General features: G+C 34.2%; 1 non-coding gene across 1 annotated transcript; it reads right to left on the reverse strand.

Annotated features, from left to right (window-relative positions):
* Positions 1 to 5836: 5836 nt before the first annotated feature.
* Positions 5837 to 5908, reverse strand: Trnae-uuc. The gene has a single exon. It is a non-coding gene; the product is annotated as a tRNA-Glu (tRNA).
* Between the last annotated feature and the right edge of the window lie 492 nt (positions 5909 to 6400).

The following is a 6400-nucleotide window of genomic DNA, read 5'->3' on the forward strand; positions in this document are numbered from 1 at the left end:
CATGAGCCTGTAGTTACACTGGCTCACTCACCCTTCAAACCGGAACACAACAAATGTGAGTACAATTGTGTTTCGATTTGAAGGGTGAGTGAGCCAGTGTGTAGGCACATCGGACATAACATATTAGTTCCTAAAATTAGTGGCAGATTTGAGAAATGTGAGATTCTTACCTACGAAACGAATACTTTGGATTGTCTTCGACACGGATTGGAGGGGCTGCGGGATTGTGAGGATAATAATAATAATGATATTTATTTGAAAAATATAAGCATTACAGTTATTACACCAAGTCGCTTATCTATACTAATTACTTAACATTTTTTTTTTTTTTTAATATTCTTACTAATTTGACTAAAACATACTACTGAGGGCGAATGAGATAAAAATTAGTTAAAATAAAATAGGATAGGATAGAGCCGAGATGGCCCAGTGGTTAGAACGCGCGAACGCATCTTAACCAATGATTTCGGGTTCAAACCCAGGCAGGCACCACTGAAATTTCATGTGCTTAATTTGTGTTTATAATTCATCTCGTGCTCGGCGGTGAATAAAAACATCGTGAGGAAACCTGCATGTGTCTAATTTCAACGAAATTCAGCCACATGTGTATTCCGCCAACCCGCATTGGAGCAGCGTGGTGGAATATGCTCCAAACCTTCTCCTCAAAGGGAGAGGAGGCCTTTATCCCAACAGTGGGACATTTACGGGCTGCTTATGTATGTTATGTCTTATGTAAAATAGGATAGGAAGGATATAACGAATCCGTGGTTCTTTTGTGCTTTGCTCCGCTTATGGCTTAGGGGATCTTTTCTTAGGGGCCGAAGGTGATTTTCTCAAGGGCGGTCTGAAAAAAAAGGCGCTAGGCCTTCACCTCACGTCTCACTTAACATGCTATATATTTATTTATATCCAGTTAATGTTATGATATGAAAAATAAGTTATTATCACATCTAGATAATCTTATTCAAATACCAACCGAAGATGGCAAGAATTCATTAAAATTTCTCATTTGAAGTCTCCAAGTGGCACCGACTCCAGACGTACGTGGCTCTGACTAGCAACTCACTCTATTTAAAAGCATTTTAACTCACTCCGAATGATTTTGTCCTATTGAAGTTTTTGAATATTAATATCACAATGGAATTTGGGATCGATTAAAATATTCTGGAACATCTTCACGATGTTAAATGTTGAAATAGGTAGATCTGTACTAATAAATGACTAGACAATTTTTTAAAGATCTATTTGAGTAAGTATTTAATCAATATATAGCGTATGGTTACTTGGTGGTAGGGCTTTGTGCAAGCCCGTCTGGGTAGGTACCACCCACTCATCAGATATTCTACCGCCTAATAACAGTACACTGTATTGTTGTGTTCCGGTTAGAAGGGTGAGCCAGTGTAATCACAGGCACAAGGGACATAACATCTTAGTTCCCAAGGTTCGTGGCGCGTAGGTGATGTAAGGAATGGTTAATATTTCTTACTTTGTCTATGGGCTGTGGTGACCACTTACCATCAGGTGGCCCATATGCTCGTCCGCCAACCAATGCCATACCACTCACATATTAATCACGAAATCTCAGAAACTATAACACCTACAAACTTGAAATTTCGCAGTTATGTTCCTTATAAGGTGTAACATCCGTTAAAAATGGATTTTACTAAGCTCCACTCCTCTACTCCTAAAGGGTAAAACGGGGATTGGAAGTTTGCGTTTTATTAATTTCAGACGGATAAAGCCGCAGGTTTATCTAGATATTAAATAAGTAGCTGTACTTAGCAGTTCATTTGCTTTAAATGACAATGTCCAATTCTGCCCCGTCACACTCATGAAACATAGATAATAATAACCACAAAAATGTATGTATGTATGTATAAATGTAATTAAAAAAAATATTCTATAATAATAAATAGCGTATCTGTAAAATGACTGAAAAATGGAATTAATTTGACTTCCGGCTTCATTATTCGTATTTCGAATGAATGTTGATATATTTCTTTGTACGTTACGCACAAAAGCTGATCAGAAAGGGCTTTGTAACTAAGAATATTATTTATGGATTTTAATATATGTTTCGAATAAACACGTAATATGTTATATTATTTAAATATTTTTTTGACTTTATATATATGACGTCGATTACGAATAATAATTAGTAATTCAGTGAACACCGTGACGTAATGAGTCACGTGATCGGAATCGTTTTAAGGGACAACTGTCACATTTTTAATTCTTTCGAGAGCGATGAGTCGGAAGCAAAATTTTATTATAGAGAGCGATACAGTTCGGGCCTTCCAAACGGGACCGTTGGTTCACGGAACTCTGATAATAATTATAATATAACTACTTTATAATTTGTGATTGCTGATTACCTACATAAAGTACAAGAATTGTCATAATGTATGTTGTGGTTAATTGCCTGAGACCTACGGCAAGAACCCTGTACCAGAAGCTCCTACCGATGACGGGTGTGCCGCTGATATCGCAGTCGCCGTCATATATAACATTATGTAACATTAACTATGGACAAATATGAATTAAAAATAGTAATAATAAATCATGACTATGAATGGTAGCAAGAATCCTACTGAATATCCCAGTTGAACCGCAATTCCGATCCTTTGGGCAAAAAACGATTCAGCCCTTCTATCAACCAGTGGAGGCAATAAGGCGAGGTTTTATACATTTAATGAAGCTTTTTGCACTACTACTCCAAAATGTTTCCAAAGAAAATTGACCCAACACGTCATTTGGAATGAGACGCGAATATTTGGATAGTTTGCTTACTTGAGCTTTATCAAATGTTTTTTTTTTATTTTTTGTTTTGTATTTATAAAAGATAATTCGAATATTATTTTGCCGTTAATATAATTATCTGAGACAAATTACAATCCTTAACATGTTTATGTGCCTCGTGTAAATTAATTCGATACACAAAATCTATAAATAACATTCTCTTTCTTTTTCTAAAAATATTTTTCCAAGAATTCCAAGGAAAGGAAATCAAATATCCATAAAATATAGCAGCAATAATGATTGTAACGTTTAAATATCTAATTATATTATTAGGTTATAAAGATTCTATAGTCATAATCATAATCTATAATATTATTATAAATGCGAAAGTAACCGTCTGTCTGTTGCTCTTTCACGTCCAAACCATTGAACCGAATTTAAAGAAATTTCGTATGAAGCTAGATTGAAGTCTACAATAAGATCGACCCGTACAAAGCGAGAGAAACTGCGGCCGATAAATAGTTAAAAAAAATTATATTATCCTTCCTAAAATAAAATTATTTTTATTACGTATGTAAATTATATTACGTATATAATCAATAAAAAGTTTAATATCTGTAGTCTATTCCAAACACAAGACTAAAGCCAAATAAATAATATTTGACGTGTAACTGACGCGATATCATTGGTCGAGAGTTGAAGTGATCTTTGATATGCATTATAGATTTGTGAACAAAATAGCGTTTTGAATATTAACTGTTATCGAAATGTTTTAAGTAAAATTAAAGTGGATATAAATAGTTAAGTTAATTCGTATTGTATTAAAAATAAAGGTACTAACCAATAGCTCTCAGTAACGCACAATATAGTCGAGGTTTTAGCAAATTGCATGGAATACGAAGACCTCCGTGGTCGAGTAGTGTGTACACCGGTTTTCATGGGTACGCCACTTCGAGGCCTTGGGTTCGATTCCCGGCCGAGTCGAAGTAGAAAAAGTTCACTAGTTTTCTACGTTGTCTTGGGTCTGGGTGTTTGTGGTACCGTCGTTACTTCTGATTTTCCATAACACAAGTGCTTTGGCTACACACATTGGGATCAGAGTAATGTATGTGATGTTTTCCAACAGTTATTATTATTTATTATTATTTATTATTAATAAATAAACCAAATATAATATGTATATGTATATATCTTTGTACCTTCTTCGATTGGAATATGCTTTATATATAAATCTAAGATACTTCGATTGTTTGAAAACATATTAAAATTGAAAATATGGAAATGAAATACGTCTCAGACATTTTTATCACGAAACGCGAGCAATCATAAATCCACATAATAACTTCTTGTTATCAACGCTGCCAGAATTGCGGGAGTCATCTAAGGTATCGATATATTGAGAAAGATATCGTAATCGGCCATCTTGGGAGATTGTTTTTTTTTTTCCGACGTCTGATATTTTCAATACGTTACGGTAAAATGATTTTATCAATTCGATGTTAAAACACGTTCTCCGATATTAAAATGGTTGTGTATTATATATTTCTCGACTGGTACGATGTTAATTTCAAAGTGTAAGCAGGTACGATTTTTGACTGTCATAAAAAAAAATTGTCGTACTAAAATTTCTTCTGACGCTACTCAAGTTGTTCCGAACTTTCAAAAAATCATTAAACTGTAAATCCACTGTATAATGTATAATATTTATGGTACAGTGGTGTGGAATGGTGCCAAAAATGCAGCATTTTCCTCAGTAATTCACTCGATGAACAACTCTTTCGAACGATTTTTCGATATCGATGTGAGGAACTGTGATAGATAGTCACTTGGTGGTAGGGCTTTGTGCAAGCCCACCTGGCTAGGTACCACCCACTCATCAGATATTCTATCGCCAAACAACAGTACACTGTATTGTTGTGTTCCGGTTAGAAGGGTGAGTGAGTCAGTGTAATCACAGGCACAGGGGACATAACATGTTAGTTCCCAAGGTTGGAGGAACATAGGTGATGTAAGGAATGGTTAATATTTCTTACAGCGCCTTTATCTATGGGCGGTAGTGACCACTTACCATCAGGTGGCCCATATGCTGGTCCGCCAAGCAATGCCATAAAAAAAAATACAGATAATTATTTTAAACGATATTTAATTGAGTAATCGTTATTATATATTTTATTCAATGTAAATTAGGTCACCGATGCTGAATAGACATTGGTGTACAAGATTGAATCGTTCCTTACATCGCCAATGCGCCACTAGCCATGGAACTAAGATGCATTAGTGACGTCACTGGTGTTGCTCGGCGGTGACTATTATAACTGTCGTTTACTTCTCAATGTTTCATCTCAGCAGTTTAGAGATGATATGTCGTTCCTTATTTAAATATTGGATGCATATATAAGCGACATTGTCTCTTCAGTCATCTGCTTGAATGTATAACACGCAACGCTGCGCAATGCTATCAGGAGCGCGAAGCACTTCGTCATGTCCGCGTCACATGGCTTCAGCATTTAAACAACATTATGGTAAATCAGAAATACATTCAAATCGTTTATTCGATAAATATAATATATGTTATTATTAATATATTTTGTGAGGAATCTTTTATTAATTTTTTTTTAAATTGTGTTTGTAAATTATTAATAAAATTAGTAGCTTTAATAATATTTTTTCTTGTTTTGTTGTTGTGGTTGCATATGGTTACAAAGTAATATTGAATTTTAACAATGAACTATTTATATTGAATCTTAACTTTTGTAAGTAAAATAAAACTAATAAATTATATATGTACGTAAAAACGAAAACTAAATCATTTGACTTCTTAAATCGAATGACACGTCAAAAATGTCAGAAAGAGAGAGGAATAGTATTGTTATAACTAAGCTATCGTTGATCGTTTATTAATGTAGATCCATTTACATTGCATTAGTATGAGTAACATTCACACAGAAGGTGTTTTGGTGTGCGTAAGATGACACAAGTGCGTAAGAATAAAAATACAAATTTGATATTCATATTTGATATTTATGATATTTGACAATGCCGTAAGATTTTACAAAGTAGATTATTTAAAGATTTATATTTTGTAAAAAAAAAATCTTTCCCGTACCGGGAATCGAACCCGAGCCTCCTGGGTGAAAGCCAGGTATCCTAGCCACTAGACCATACGGGAGATGATAAGATCGACGAAATTGTTATAAAATATCTGAAATTAAATTCATAATCTATTTACTATAAATATTTTTGTCAGATCATATTATTTCCTCATTAAATTATCGCAAATACGATAAAAATATTTTTAAATTGAATATAAATGATTGTCTTAAAATATACTCTTCATACAATACATACATCTACATACACATACATTAATGGCTTTGATGAAATCTATCCGTCATTATATCATCATCATCAATTTATAGCTAGCTATAGGTTGGCGGACGACTATATGGGCCAACTGATGGTAAGTGGTCACCATCGCTCATAAACAATGGCGTTGTATGAAATATTAATCATTTTTTATATCGCCAATTCGTCACCAACCTTGGGAATTAAAATGCTTTGTCCCTTGTGCCTGTAGTTACACTGGCTCAGTCACCCTTCAAGCCAGAACACAGCAATACTGAATACTGTTGTTTGTATATATCTGATGTGTGTGTGGTAC

This window comes from Vanessa atalanta, chromosome 21, assembly GCF_905147765.1.
Source record: "Vanessa atalanta chromosome 21, ilVanAtal1.2, whole genome shotgun sequence".
NCBI classification, from domain to species: domain Eukaryota; kingdom Metazoa; phylum Arthropoda; class Insecta; order Lepidoptera; family Nymphalidae; genus Vanessa; species Vanessa atalanta.